The sequence below is a fragment of the Urocitellus parryii genome, assembly GCF_045843805.1.
Source record: "Urocitellus parryii isolate mUroPar1 chromosome 13 unlocalized genomic scaffold, mUroPar1.hap1 SUPER_13_unloc_4, whole genome shotgun sequence".
Classification (NCBI taxonomy): Eukaryota; Metazoa; Chordata; class Mammalia; order Rodentia; family Sciuridae; genus Urocitellus; species Urocitellus parryii.
Window position 1 is genome coordinate 32,421 of NW_027551772.1, and position 15,677 is coordinate 48,097.

A 15,677-nucleotide genomic window follows, 5' to 3' on the forward strand; every position below is an offset into this window, starting at 1 on the left:
AAAAGTTACCAGTGGGTTTCCTGTGTAGACTCTACAAAAAATTTAACAGCATTCTCAATATTTGCTTAATACAATGAGTACAATATTTAGTAGTGGACAGATTATCAGTTTAGCCTGTGAGTATCAATTATTAGCAGAAAAAGTAAAACAATTATTTTATAAAATGAATCATGCACAAAAATTGAAACATTAGAGGGACATCTATTATTTTCCTTTCAGTGTTTTAATATTTAAAATGCTTTCATTTAAAAAAAATATTTTCTTTTCTGTGTTAGTTGGAAAACTTCAGTTTTGACAAAATACAATGGTGACCCTTCTTTCAAAAAGTCTATTTCATTCTATCTTTAATAGAAAATTTCTTGCAATTTAATTAACCTCAAGTAACTAGAGGAATAACTTCAAAAATTGTAAAAACACTATGAATCACAGTTGGCTAATTACAGTAATTTTCAATAATTTTTCTTCTTTAATATACTCTATGCAGAACAAAGATTTGACTTTCAGACATTGAGATGTGTTAATTAATTTAAATTTATTTAATTCCCATTTTAGAAAATTTATTTCTGATGATCCATCAATAAATTTATAAATGATTTATAAATAATCATTTATAAATAAATTTAAAAATAATTTATAAATAATAATAATAATAAATTTGTAAATAATCATTCTTTATTCCTTTTTTTTATTGTTGGTTGTTCAAAACATTACATAGTTCTTAATACATCATATTTTATAGTTTGATTCAAGTGGGTTATGAACTCCCAATTTTACCCCGTATACAGATTGCTGTATCACATCAGTTACCCTTCCATTGATTGACAAATTGCCTTTCTAGTGTCTGATGTATTCTGCTGTCTGTCTTATTCTCTACTATCCCCCCTCCCCTCCCCTCCCCTCCCCTTTTCTTTCTCTACCCCTTCTACTGTAAATCATTTCTTCGATTTGTATCATCTTGTCTTACCCCTCCTTTCCTCTTATATGTCATTTTGTATAACCCTGAGGATCGCCTTCCATTTCCATGCGGTTTCCCTTCTCACTCCCTTTCCCTCCCACCTCTCATCCCTGATTAATGTAAATCTTCTTCTCAAACTTTCATCCCTATCCTGTCCTTGTTTACTCCCCTTATATAAAAGGGGTCATTTGGTATTTATTTTTTAAAGATTGACTAGCTTCACTTAGCATAATCTGCTCTAATGCCATCCATTTCCCTCCAAATTCTATGATTTTGTCATTTTTTAATGCAGAGTAATACTCCATTGTGTATAAATGCCACATTTTTTTTATCCATTCATCTATTGAAGGGCATCTAGGCTGATTCCACAATCTTGCTATCGTGAATTGTGCTGCTATGAACATCGATGTAGCAGTGTCCCTGTAGCATGCTCTTATTAGGTCTTTAGGGAATAGACCGAGAAGGGGAATAGCTGGGTCAAATGGTGGTTCCATTCCCAGCTTTCCAAGAAATCTCCATACTGCTTTCCAAATTGGCTGCACCAATTTGCAGTCCCACCAGCAATGAACAAGAGTGCCCTTTTCCCCGCATCCTCTCCAGCACTTATTATTCTTTGACTTTCTAATGGCTGCCAATCTTACTGGGGTGAGATGGTATCTTAGGGTGGTTTTGATTTGCATTTCTCTGACTGCTAGCGATGGTGAGCATTTTTTCATGTACTTATTGATTGATTGTATGTCCTCCTCTGAGAAGTGTCTGTTCAGGTCCTTGGCCCATTTATTGTAGGGTTATTTGTTATCTTATTGTCTAATTTTTTGAGTTCTTTGTATATTCTGGTTATTAGGGCTCTATCTGAAGTGTGTGGAGTAAAGATTTGTTCCCAGGATGTAGGCTCCCTGTTTATCTCTCTTATTGTTTCTTTTGCTGAGAAAAAACTTTTTAGTTTGAGTAAGTCCCATTTGTTGATTCTAGTTGTTAACTTTTGCGCTATGGGTGTCCTATTGAGGAATTTGGAGCCCGATCCCACAGTATGTAGATCATAACCTACTTTTTCTTCTATCAGATGCCGTGTCTCTGATTTAATATCAAGCTCCTTGATCCATTTTGAGTTAACTTTTGTGCATGGCGAGAGATAGGGATTCAGATTCATTTTGATGCAAATGGATTTCCAGTTTTCCCAGCACCATTTGTTGAAGATGCTATCCTTCCTCCATTGCATGCTTTTAGCCCCTTTATCAAATATAAGATAGTTGTATTTTTGTGGGTTGGTTACTGTGTCCTCTATTCTGTACCATTGGTCCACCCTCCTGTTTTGGTACCAGTACCATGCTGTTTTAGTTACTATTGCTCTGTAGTATAGTTTGAAGTCTGGTATCACTATACTGCCTGATTCACACTTCCTGCTTAGCATTGTTTTTGCTATTCTGGGTCTTTTATTATTCCATATGAATTTCATGATTCTTTTATCTATTTCTACAAGAAATGCTGCTGGGATTTTGATTGGCATTGCATTAAACTTATAGAGAACTTTTGGTAATATCGCCATCTTGATGATGTTGGTTCTGCCTATCCATGAGCAGGGTATATTTTTCCATCTTCTAAGGTCTTCTTCTATATCTTTCTTTAGGGTTCTGTAATTTTCATTGTATAAATCTTTCACCTCTTTTGTTAGGTTGATTCCCAAGTATTTTATTTTTTGGGGGGATATTGTGAATGGAGTAGTTGTCCTCATTTCCGTTTCAGAGGATTTGTCGCTGATATACAGGAATGCCTTTGATTTATGCGTGTTGATCTTATATCCTGCCACTTTGCTGAATTCATTTATTAGTTCTAATAGCTTCTTTGTAGACCCTTTTGGGTCTGCTAGGTATAGAATCATATCATCTGCAAATAGTGATAATTTAAGTTCTTCTTTTCCTATTTTTATGCCTTTAATTTCTTTCGTCTGTCTAATTGCTCTGGCCAGTGTTTCGAGGACTATGTTGAACAGAAGTGGTGAGAGAGGGCATCCCTGTCTTGTACCAGATCTTAGAGGGAATGCCTTCAATTTTTCTCCATTCAGAATGATGCTGGCCTGTGGCTTATCATAGATTGCTTTTACAATGTTGAGGTATGATCCTGTTATCCCTAATTTTTCTAGCGTTTTGAACATAAAGGGATGCTGTACTTTGTCGAATGCTTTTTCTGCATCTATTGAGATGATCATATGGTTCTTATTTTTAAGTCTATTGATGTGGTGAATAACATTTATTGATTTCCGTATATTAAACCAGCCTTGCATCCCAGGGATGAATCCTACTTGATCATGATGTTTTGGTGTTTTGCACAATTATATTCTCAAGAACTTTTTATACTCTATGTTTTATTCTGTTGATCTCCTTACTGCTTTTATGAGATCCTTTTTTTATCCTCTCTTTTTAGCTTCCATATGAGAGAGAAAACATTTGATATTTGATTTCCTGAGTCCCTTAGTATAATGTTCTTCAGTTTCATCCATTTACCAGAAAATGACATAATTTCATTCTTCTTTCTGGCTGATTAAAACTCCTTTGTGAATAGACACCACATTTTCTTTATTCATGTCTATTGATGGGCACCTGAACTGCTTTCATAGCTCAACTATTGTGAATTGTCTTGCTATAAACATTGGTATGTATATATCACTGTAGTATGTTGCTTTTAGTTCTTTTGTATAAATACGTACGGAGTGGGATAGCTAGGTTTTATGTTTGTATCATATGTGGTCTTTTGAGGAATCTTGATCCTGCTTTCCAAATTAGTCCTACTAATTTACAGTCTACCAAGAGTGTACCTTTTCCTACATATCCTAGACAGCATTTATTATTATTTCTATTCTGGATTGACATTCTAATTGGAGTGAGGTAAACTCTCAGTATAATTTTGATTTGCATTTCCCAGTTTGCTAGGAATGTTGAACATTTTTTCATACATTTTCTAGCCACTTGTATTTCTTTCTCTCTTTTCCTTTTTCTTTCTTTCTTGATAAATACCCATATAGTTAATTTGGCTGTTTATTTATTAGGTTATTTGTTTTTCTGGTGTTAAGGTTTTGAGTCCTTTATATATTCTCCACATAAATATCCCATCAGAGGAGGAGTTGCCAAAGATTTTCTCCCATTTTGTATATTCTCTGAACAGTCTTGTTTCTTTTGCTGTGAAACAGATTTTTAATTAGATGCCATACCACTTATTGATTCTTGGTTTTATTTCTTGAACTTTAGAAGTCTTGTTAAGGAATTCAATACTTGTATGCACTAATATATTGGAGAATTGACTCCTAAGGTGTGAGCTTTTTGTTTTTGTTTTTGTTCCTAGCAATTAGAGTGTTAACTCCTAGATCTTTGATTCACTTTGAATTGACTTTTGTGTAAGGTGAAAGATTGGGATCTAGTTTCCTTCTCCTATGGGTTTTCCCAGCACAATTTGTTAAAAAGGCTCTCTTTTCACCCACTTAATATTTTTGGCATCTTTGTCAAGGATCAGATGACTGTATCTACGTGGATTTATCTCTCTGTTTTCTATTCCATTTCATGACTGTTTTCATGCCAATACCATGTTGTCTTTGTATAGTATAATATAGCATAATAAAGCATAATTTCAGATCAGTTATTGTGACATCCTAAGCATTACTCTTACTGCTTAGAATTGCTTTGGCTATTCTAGTTCTTTTATTTTGCCATATGAAATTTAAGATTGGTTTTTATGCTTCTGTGAAGAATAGCTGTGGAATTTTGATGGGGATTATGATAAATCTGTATATAGCTTTTGGGAACATGCCATTTTGACAATATTAATTCTGCCAATCCAGGAACATGGGAAGTATTGCCATATTCTAAGGTCTCCTTCAATTTGTTTTCTTCAGTGATAATATTCACTGCACAGTTCTTTCACCTTCTTTGTTAGATTTATTCCAAGGATTTTAGGTTTTTGAGTCTATTGTGAATGGAATTGTTTCCCTGAATTCTTTCTCAGCAGAATCATTATTGGAGTATAGAAAAGCTATTGATTTTTCTATGTTAATCTTGTATACTGAAACTTTTCTGAGTTTATTTATAAGAAGACAGATAAATCCACCTAGATACAGTATTCTGGTGGTGTTTGTTGAATCTTTGAAGTATAGTATTATGTAATAAACAAACAGAAATAACTTGACTACTGCTTTTCCTATTGGTGTTCCTTTAATTTCCTTCTCTTGCCTGATTGCTCTGCTAGAGTTTCAAGAACAATATTGAATAAGAAAGGTGAGAGTGGACATACTTGTCTTGTTCTTGATTTTAGAGAAAATGTTTTCCGTTTTTCTCCACTCACTATGATGATAGATTTTGGTTTGTTATATATAGACTTTATGATATTGAGAGGAGTTTACATTGTATACATCAAAATATCAGTAGCAATAGTAGAATTTTAATCCATTATTCCACATATAAAATGAAGGAATGTAATGATTAATGAACAAATAAAGTTGATTATTGGAAATTTTATTATTAAATTGATACATTATGAAAGTTTGCCCAGGGCTTTTCTAGCACAATCTTATAGGAGAAGAGTCAGATCATGAACAATTATCTTTCATCTAAAACATTTTTTCTAATTAGGGTTTAACCTAGCAATCTCTAATAAAAGTGTAAAATTTAGAAATATAGAATGCTTTAGATCTCGGCCTAAATGTAAAATTGGCAAATATATAAAATTAATCATGGAAGTTTTAAGGTCAGGCAACAGCAGCAACAAAAAGGAGGCAAATCTAAAGAGTCTGCTGAATGAGGCTTTATTGAGATTCCACTCCCAGGTGGAACTCTATCAGAGTGGAAAGGAAGAGGGTTTGAGGAGAAACCGCATAGGGGCTCTACTGAACTGGAATTTTATGGGGCTTATAACAGGAAGGGAAGGGATCCGGACAGGAAAAGGGGTTTTTAGAATTCCTTGTCCCACTGAAGTTGGTTGGGGGAACTGGCTGAGATCCAGGATTGGCCAGGAGACCCTGATGATTGACAGGCAGTTCCCTTGGTGCCTTATTGATGTTTTTTTTGCACGTGGGGGCTGCTTGGTACTTTGTACCTAAGTCACCACCACCCTTTCAGAAATAATTCTCCAAGTTTCCATATATTCTGAAGGAAATTATAATTTATCTAAGGTCTCATATTTCATTAACAGAAAATCACTTTAGATTCAATTACTATTAAAGGTTTGAATGTGATAACCAAAAATGGCAAAGGAATTTACCCTACCATAGTCAATGGTGACCATCCTGTATAAATATCATTCAGATGGCTTTCCAACTTTTAATGGTATTTTTATAAATATTTTGTAGTGTATGTAAATGATCTCAGATATTTGCATAAGAACATCAATGTTACCTATTTTATATTACTTATTAATAATACTGTTTATTTTTTATAATTTATAATATATAATATAAAATGTTTTATAATTGTTTATATGTTTATGTTTAGTATAAGTGTGTTCTTATTCAATAACCACACCTCTGTTTATTTCAGAACCTCAGTAATTTGTGTCTCCACCAAAGAGAAAAACGTGAATATTTTTATTCACCTCTGCTACATGTATTCCTATTGGGAACAAGTTATTTGTTATATTATTTAAAACTTTATTGTTGGAAAACTCCCAATCCTAAAATAATTTTAAATACTCAACAATAAAGTTTAGGTTTTCATTGTATTTTTACAAAATGTGATTCAACTACCTGGCCTTGAAAATATGGCTAGGGTTGTTTTTCTGATGCCTAAACAAACTACTGTGATGCCCTCTGCTCCAGTGCATCCTTGAGTCACCCTGGATGCTTTGATTAACACACACTGCAACAATTTATTTCTGGCAGTGAGCTGAATGGAATACATTAAGTCCACATCTTGCATTCTGAACTGCTCTCTGTGTACTTTGAATTGTAATTCAAGGCATTGAGATCAGGCTCTAAATTGCTGGATATTTTATCCCCTAGTTTTCTGTTAAATTTTTAGTCCCTTTTGTTCTGTCATGGTGGAAATTTCCCTGAGATAAGGTGACTCCATGTGTGTGATTTGGGTGTTAGAAAGATGGCAGTATGCATCTTTCTCCCTTTCTCAGAGAAATCATGAAAATATGCCTTCCCATACATTAAGCAGGACTCCAGAGCATGCCAGTGCTGTTGCAAGCTCCAGTGAAACTCTCATTCCCAAGGGAAAATATAGGAAAAGGAACTAGATATAATTTTCTTCCAGTTTTTATATGTTTGCTTGTCTAATGAGTAGAGAGGTAAAACTAAGCACCCAAATATATTCACTCCATGCTCCAAATCCCTTAAGAGTGTTAATCTCCTTTCATAGTTAAACATTTAGTATTTACTTGTCTTCAAATAAACAGAGACTACAGAAAGCAGTGGGTAGTGAGTTTAGTAAAGAACGCTGGTACTTTGCAAAAGAAGAGAGATTAATACTGTTCTTGCTGAAATATGTATGTGATATACCCAGAAAAATCCACAAATGGATCATGAGGGACGCACAGCTGACATAGAATATGAAAATTTCTTTACTTAAATATCATACTGATGAAAACAACCCAAAATGCAGAATCCTGAATTACTCCAAATAGAAATCTAAAAATATGTAAATATATTTTCCTAAATAAAAGTAATTTAATTTTAGTTCAATTCAAAATTACTCTGGGCAGTATTAGATAAATTATAATTCAACATTATAATATTATATTATTAAAAAGATGTTTATTATGAAAAAATCAAATATAATAAAATCAATATAATCAAGCATCTAGATTGAATGTCTAAGTTTGCAAGTTATGCAATGCTCATAAAACTAATTAAGTGATACTCAAGTTGCAGTAAAAAAAAGTAAGATAAAAATTCAGAATATAGGCCATTTTACAAAACAAAAATTTCTACTTTCTTACATAAGAAATGAAAAGGAAGATATAGGTAGATTTAATGAAACTAATCTCAAAACTTGATTTTTCTATATGTGGCATAAAAGAAATATTTTAAAATAATGTAAGACCATCAGGGACATGTGGATACTGACTTGAAATTTGTTTATAATTCTGCAGTTTTTATTGTTTTATGTATGGAATTGGAATTGCAGTTAAGTTTTGTTAAAGTGCCACAATTTTGTACTGAAATTATTATGGATGAAATGCTATGTTATTTGAAATGTACCTCAAAAATAATTTGAAAGGACTGGAAAATATGGTTAAATAATATTGGCTATAAGTTGATAATTGCCCAGGCGAGTCCATTATACTATTCTCTATATTTATGAATACAATTGAATTTTTGGTGATTAAAAAGATAAAAGTGTCTTGAAGCTAATTCTTATGAAACCAGCATTTCCATTAGGCTTCATATTCAAATTTTACTCCACTCTCCTTCTTATACATAATGGTAGATAACTGACCTGGTGTGTCAATCAGCTTTCCACTGTTTTAGCATATGCTTGTGATAAATCAAAAAAAAAAAAAAAAAAAAAAGGAAGGTACACAGATATGAAGGTTTCAGCCTATGGTTTATCGGATCATTGGTTTGGAACCCGGGTCAAGATAGCATATCATGATGGGGAGTGAATGGCTGAGGAAGCTGCTCACCTCATAGTGGCTAGAAGCAGAAAGAGGAAGCAGATGGGTTCCCCTTCACAACATAAAGCACAGTGACCTAACTTTCTTCCACTAAGCACCACTTCTTAAACATTCCACCATCTCTCAATAGCAGCACAGTATTGCAAATAACCTTTAACACATAGACCTTCAGGTATACTTATCCAAACTGTAGCATGACATATGAGCCTGAATTAAGAGTATTGATAAAGATAAGCCTAGCTAATAAGGAGTTTGAGGTGTATTTAAAATATAATTTAATTTTGTATAGTTGAATATACAGGGATGTTCAGGAATATATAATATATAATAGATATATAATAGATAAGAGCATAGATCAGGTTTTGTTATAATAAATATGGAGTAATTTAGGTGATAAAGAAACCAGGCTCTGAAGTCTTCTTTGCTAATTTTCTGCATTTATAAAATCTACTAAAGTTCCTGAACTTCAAATACTTCACCATAAAAAATGGTAGTAGGAGTACTTGTTTCAAAGGAATATTGTGAATATTTAACAATTTATGCTACCATTTAATAATAGGAAATATGTATCAACAAATAATACCTACATGTTCTAAATATGTTATTAACATGAAATAATTAATTTAATAACCACAAAACCACCCTTTGAGATAAGAATTTTATTATCAGGTTTTAAAGATGAGGAAACAAAGGCACAATATTACATAAATTGTTCAATATAATCCATCCAATGAGTAGCTGAATTGGGATACTCTTTTCTGCTTGTCTCTAGAATCTGTGATCTTTAACCAAGTATATGGAATGCAGAAAATTGTCAAATACTAATTGGTTAATAAAAGTTTTAAGAACTGTGTTTGTCGCTCAGCGGTAAAGTGTTTGCCTAGCATGAGTGTGGCACTGTGTTCGATCTTCAGCATCACATAAAAATAAATAAATCTATAAAATTTAAAAATAAATAAATTAAGTAAAGCTATTTATTTCTACAATCAAAAAAAATTAAGAATAGTAGCCCTTGTTGCCTTTAGTGGTAGAATCTGCATCAAAGAACAGAATTTTAATACTATATACATGAAATTTACCCTCTTCTAAAATTATTATATTTTGAATTTGAAAAACAAAGATTAAAGAAAGTTTTTCATACTAATTTATAATTTATTTTCTTTAGCAATGGAAAAATTGGTTTCTGAGAACTTATAATATCACAATCACTGAACTTAATATTTTCCTTAGAACAACATCTATAAGGCAACACAATGTAGGAAATCTCAAATAAAGAAGAAAAGTGAACTTTCCTTAGTGTTTCCAAGAAGGGATGAGAAATTAGCAATCAATATGCATCTATTATACTGAAAACATTAACGATTAATATTATAACAAGCTCTCATTACAATCTTGAGAAAGGTATTATTATCTCATTTTCCTATGTGAAAAGATTAAATCAGAGTTTACAGAAATTAATTAATTTGCTTAAAATCACAAACCAATAAATTACAGAGCATATTTCAAGTTCCCAACCTCAGAGGCAGTTTCTCACGAAGTCATTAGGCCAGCAGAGCTCCATGTTTGTGGAGTGTTTACCCTGTCCCTTACATTTGGGAACTCCTCTACCACCTCCAAGGTTGTGAACTCCTGAGCAATACCCATTCCAGATATGTATTCACAGATTTTCTAACTCTTCTCCTCTAATTGTGTCTTACTTGGGGCTAAGGTAATGTCAAGGCATTGTTCTCAATGACAGTGGGAAGATTTTTGTGTAGCACATATTTGCATAAACATTGGATTCATTTTCCTATTTTCCATTTGAAATACTGAATCCCTGACACTAACCCATACCCTACTAGACTCTGACTATGAATCCTAATATGATGGAGAAAAAGAACCCAAACAGAATAGAAATACAAGCAGTTCAGAAGAGGCATGGTGTATAGTTGGACTTGCCTTTTGCATTATAAAGGGTAGGTGTTATAAATCTAGTCAATTTTTAATTGAAATAGTTCTCCATGTGTTTTGAAAGTTAACAAATATGTGAATTCCTGTCTCCCTTTCTCTGTAGCCTATTCAGCACCTGTATTTTTATATGCACATATAGAATCCTACCTGGTATCCCACGTACATTCTTGTGAGGTGGCCGACTTGGCAGATACAAATTGTGAGAAGAGATCACTCCTGCTATACGCTGTTGGAACTGAAAATTCAACCTATGGGTGAGCTTCCTAGTTGAACAACATGATACATAAATCCATGTTCAGTAAAATAAGTATTTTTGGATCTGTGGATGATATATATTTCATTATGAATTTCGATTGGCATATACATTGGTAATTTTTAAAGTCTGTGTGTGTTTGTGTGTGTGTGTGTGTATATATATATATATATATATAGATATATATATATATATATCTATATATATATCTATATATATATATCTGGAGAGTATATATACTCTCCAGATTTTTCAAAATATGAAATATATGTGTCTTATTATACACTCCCTAAATTCATTCATGTTCATGTATGTGGATTTATAATCAACTTTTCACAAGATTACTCTCAGAAATATTCCTCCACCTGAAATACATATTTGTTTTCTAGTACTGAAAACTAACTTCAGTGAATGCTGCATAGAAATCCTAATATTTCTACAGTAACTGACTCAGTTTAACATCAATGCAAGTAAATTCCTATGGGACATGATGTGTATTTTGATGTTCATTTTTATTCAACATTGGTACATTATTATTTCTTCAGTTTATGCACATCATAGGATATATATTTCATCCACAAGTTCACAAATTTATAGGCATTTGGTTCACTTTCAATCACTTCCTGCTTCAGAACACATGTATTCCTCCATGTTTCTTGACTGGTCTTTTCATGAGACTTCTTTCCAAACACATTATATTTGATTTCCATAATCATCTTTGAAGCAAAACTCACACACCCTTCATGATAAACCTTAACCCTAATATTACCATTAGATGTATAACTGGTTGAAATGAATGATTGTGTATCAATATAAGATTTCCTATATTTTTTTAAGATATCAATTCATTCCATTATTTAAAGTTGGAACCAGTTATATTATTAATTCACAGTGTGGTCTATTCATGCATCATCTTTATATTCATAGACACAGGGTACACCTATTTATACCCCCAATACTAATTTATAAGTCTTCAAAATATTGCTCCCAGAAATGGTGGAAGAAATACTCATGTCACCTGATCTACATATACATTTTATCACAGTAATATTCTGGACACAAAATGCAAAGGTCACACTTATGATTGTACCAAAGCCTAAATGGAAAGTGAGCATGGATTACTAAAACACCCATTTCCAGGTTGCCTAATTCTCTCAAATGTCAATCCTATTGGTGACTACATATTTGTTTCTTCCTAAAATTATATATTCAACATCAACCCTGTTGAAAATGTCTAATCCTATCACTCACTTTATACTTTGCCTGATTTCCTAATGTCTCTATTGATATCTGCTTTCCTACATATTTTCCCCAGTTCATCATTGTGACTGACTCTTCACATGTGCTGACATTTACATTCACTCTCTAACCGACACCCTATTGCTAAAGAACTTTTGGTCCAAATTTTATACTCACTCTTCTTCCTAAACCTACCAACTATCTTCCTAATCCTACCAACTATCCCTTTTTGCGTGGATCTTCTCTCCTACCTTCAATCATCTGAGGTACAATGTCCTATGCCATTGTATATGGATTTATCTGAGACATTGTGCAGAATGTAATTCAAAGCTAAGTATCCGAATCAAGGGCCCAATGCCCTTCTGGACTTACCCAGATTCCTGTTTTCATACTTATATTTCACCTATATCTTCTTATAAATATCACAGGTTCAAGCTAAAACTGCAGACAACAACATATATATCAAGTTCCCAACCTTAAATTAAACCATTTAAATCACGTGAATAATAAAAAAAAAATATTTGGATCCATTTTTTTCATGAGCGCTCCTCATATATGATATATGGATATACGCATATACAGACATACAACACAAAACACAAGTGTGCACACATAACATACAACACATAAGACAATAGTAAAGGACTTGTAGTTTTTCATAGGTGAAATCTCCATTGCAATGTTTAAAAACTCCACAGTCAAAAAATAAAAATGTTCAGAAAAACATTATCCTTAGTCTGTATGAGGTCAAAAAATAAAATAGAAGTTCATGATGTGGGAAAAGGCAATAATAAAATAAATATTGAAAAAAGCATGCTGGTTACCACCTGGGTTTGAGTCTTCATTTGATATCCCATTCTTCTTCCTGTCACTTGCTTATGGGTCTGAAGGTATTCCCACAAGCAAGCCCCATGGTTTTTTTGGTTTTTTTTTTTTTTTTTTACATTTGAAATAGGCTTTAATTGTGCTCATTATTTGTTAGCCTCCAGGTGTGGGAGAACCACTGTTGCAGATGTAAGGTTAGCCGAACTGGAGTTCTGGATATCAGCTGTTATGGATTTGAGCCAAATCATCTTCTTTTTGGTCTGTAGAAATCGCTTTAGTTAATCTCTCTGGAATCCAAATTGGCTGCTGTTCTCCCTGTGGAAACACACAAACAGACCCCCTAGTCAGACAATCACTGGGTCAGGCCCTTTCCATTGTCTTTTTAGAATATCCTCCCAAAGTACCTTGGGCTTATGTACATTTTTTGGACACATGTGCCATTACTTCTGGCAAAATGCCAGGGGCCATTCGAACTCAGCTGTGGCTCTCAACACATGCCTTTCATTGAATGTAAATCATCACTGAAATAAAGGGCCTGTAAGTGAATATTGAACTTTTGTTAAATATGGGCATTATGAAGGATTTAGGAAGAACTGTATCTATGGCTCTAATTTATTTTGAAATGCATTAAAAAAGTTTCACAGATGGATAGAGGGATGGATAGATAGGAGAGAAAGAGAATATTCACAGATTATAAAATAAGTATAATACAATATATAATGACAGAATCTAGTTGGTAAGTCAACAAGGGTTCACTACAATGTTTTCTCAGCTATGTTGTCTGAAAAGTTTTATAATAAATTTTAGAGAATAAATCTATTAAGATTTGGGACTGCTGAGTTTTTCAGTATCTCTTTCTCTCTCTCTCTCTCTCACACACACACACACACATACACACAATTTCTCTATTCTTTAGGAATTTCCAACCCCCAGTGTAAAGTTTATTAATTTGAATGCAAACATATCAGTAAGAATCATCTCCAAGAGGTTTTCAACATGTACAGGAAGAAATAGTGTGAGCCTAAAGCAAGTTTCTGTGGCCTAAATAGTTTGAGCTTGGATCCTAGAACTAGTGTTCAAGAAGCCTTTTTGTTTCCATACCAAAAATAATGAAGTATTCACATTTAATATAAGAACCATACATAGTACAATTTCATCACCCCAGTCCTCACATTGTACACTAGATCTATAAACTTGCTTATCTTGTACATTTCCTCTTGGTATCTTCTTGACTACATTTCCCAGTGTTCACCTCCCCTTCTATCACCATTCTTCCAAACAGTTCAAGCAGAGGACATACTTACAAACATATTTTATAAGGCCAAAATGGACTTTAAAGTATTGACCTTGTATACTGTGACCTTGCTATATGCACTTATTTCTCTTTTTTAATTTTTAATTTGTTTTAATTAGTTACACATGACAGTAGAATACACTTATATACTTTGATATATCATATATAGATGGGATATAATTTCTCATTTTTCTGAGTACACATATTATAGAATCATATTGCTCATAAAGCCGAATACATACATAAAGTAATAATGTCTGTTTTATTCCACTGTCTTTCTTATCCCCAAATCTCCTGTCTTTGCTTCCTTTCACTTCCCTCTACCTAATCTAAGGTAACACTATTCTTTGTTTTTTGCATTACAATTCTTAATACACATATATAGCACATTTTTTATCTCTGTATATAAAGTATGTTGACACCCAATTAAAGTCTTCATGCATGTACTTTGTATAATGATGTCTATCACATTCCACCATCTTTGCTAATCCTTGGCCCGCTCCCTTTCCCTCTCACCCCTCTGCCCTATGCCCTAATCTTCATCATGTGGGATTAGGCCCCAACTTCCTGAATAAGACTCCTATAGTGCAAGAATTAAAACCAAGAATCAATAAATGGGATGGATTCAAACTAAAAAATTTCTTCTCAGCAAAAGAAACAACCTGTGAGGTGAACAGAGAGCCTACAACCTGGGAGCAAATTTTTACCCCTCACACATCAAATAGAGCACTAATCTCTAGGTTATATAAAGAACTCAAAAACCTGAACACTGAAAAAAAAAAAACAAACAAATAACCCAATCAACACATGGGCTAAGGACCTGAACAGACACTTCTCAGAAGAGGATATACAATCAATCAATAAATATACGAAAAAAATGATCATCATCTCTAGCAGAGAAATACAAATCAAAACCACTCTAAGATATCATCTCACTCCAGTCAGAATGGCAGCTATTATGAAGACAAACAACAATAAATGTTTGTGAGGATATATATATATATATACTCTGTGTATACTTTAAATTTCTGGTTTCTTCTTTTCCATCTCTCCACATTCATTACTCATCTAATCTTGTGTTTGTCTACTTTTATGTATTAAATCACCTTGCATATTAATAATTAAATATTCTGTCTTATAATTATATAAAATATTGTCATTTTTGGTTCTGAAACTTGTTTTGTCATTTTAAACTGTGTTTTCATCTTGCTTTTTTGTGATGCCTTGTATTTGATAATTTGACCTGAAATAATGAAGTCTTTAATGAAAAAATTCATGTTAGTCAAACTAGAAGTTAAGAATGTTTTCAATGCTTGCCCTAGGTTTAGGTACTAGCAACTTCACAATTCACTAATATCTTTTTGTCTTTTGTTTATCTTATCTCTTAAGTTTTGATATCACTAAGTGCTATCTCTCAAGAAGAATAGTTGTCTTGTAGTTCTCTCTCAGCTTTTGTACTCTTTCATTACACTAGAACCTATTGGCATTCTAGTAAAGAGTAAGTGTAAAGGAACATTTCTGTAGCTTTCTTATTAAATCTCAGGCTTTTAGTAAGCCTC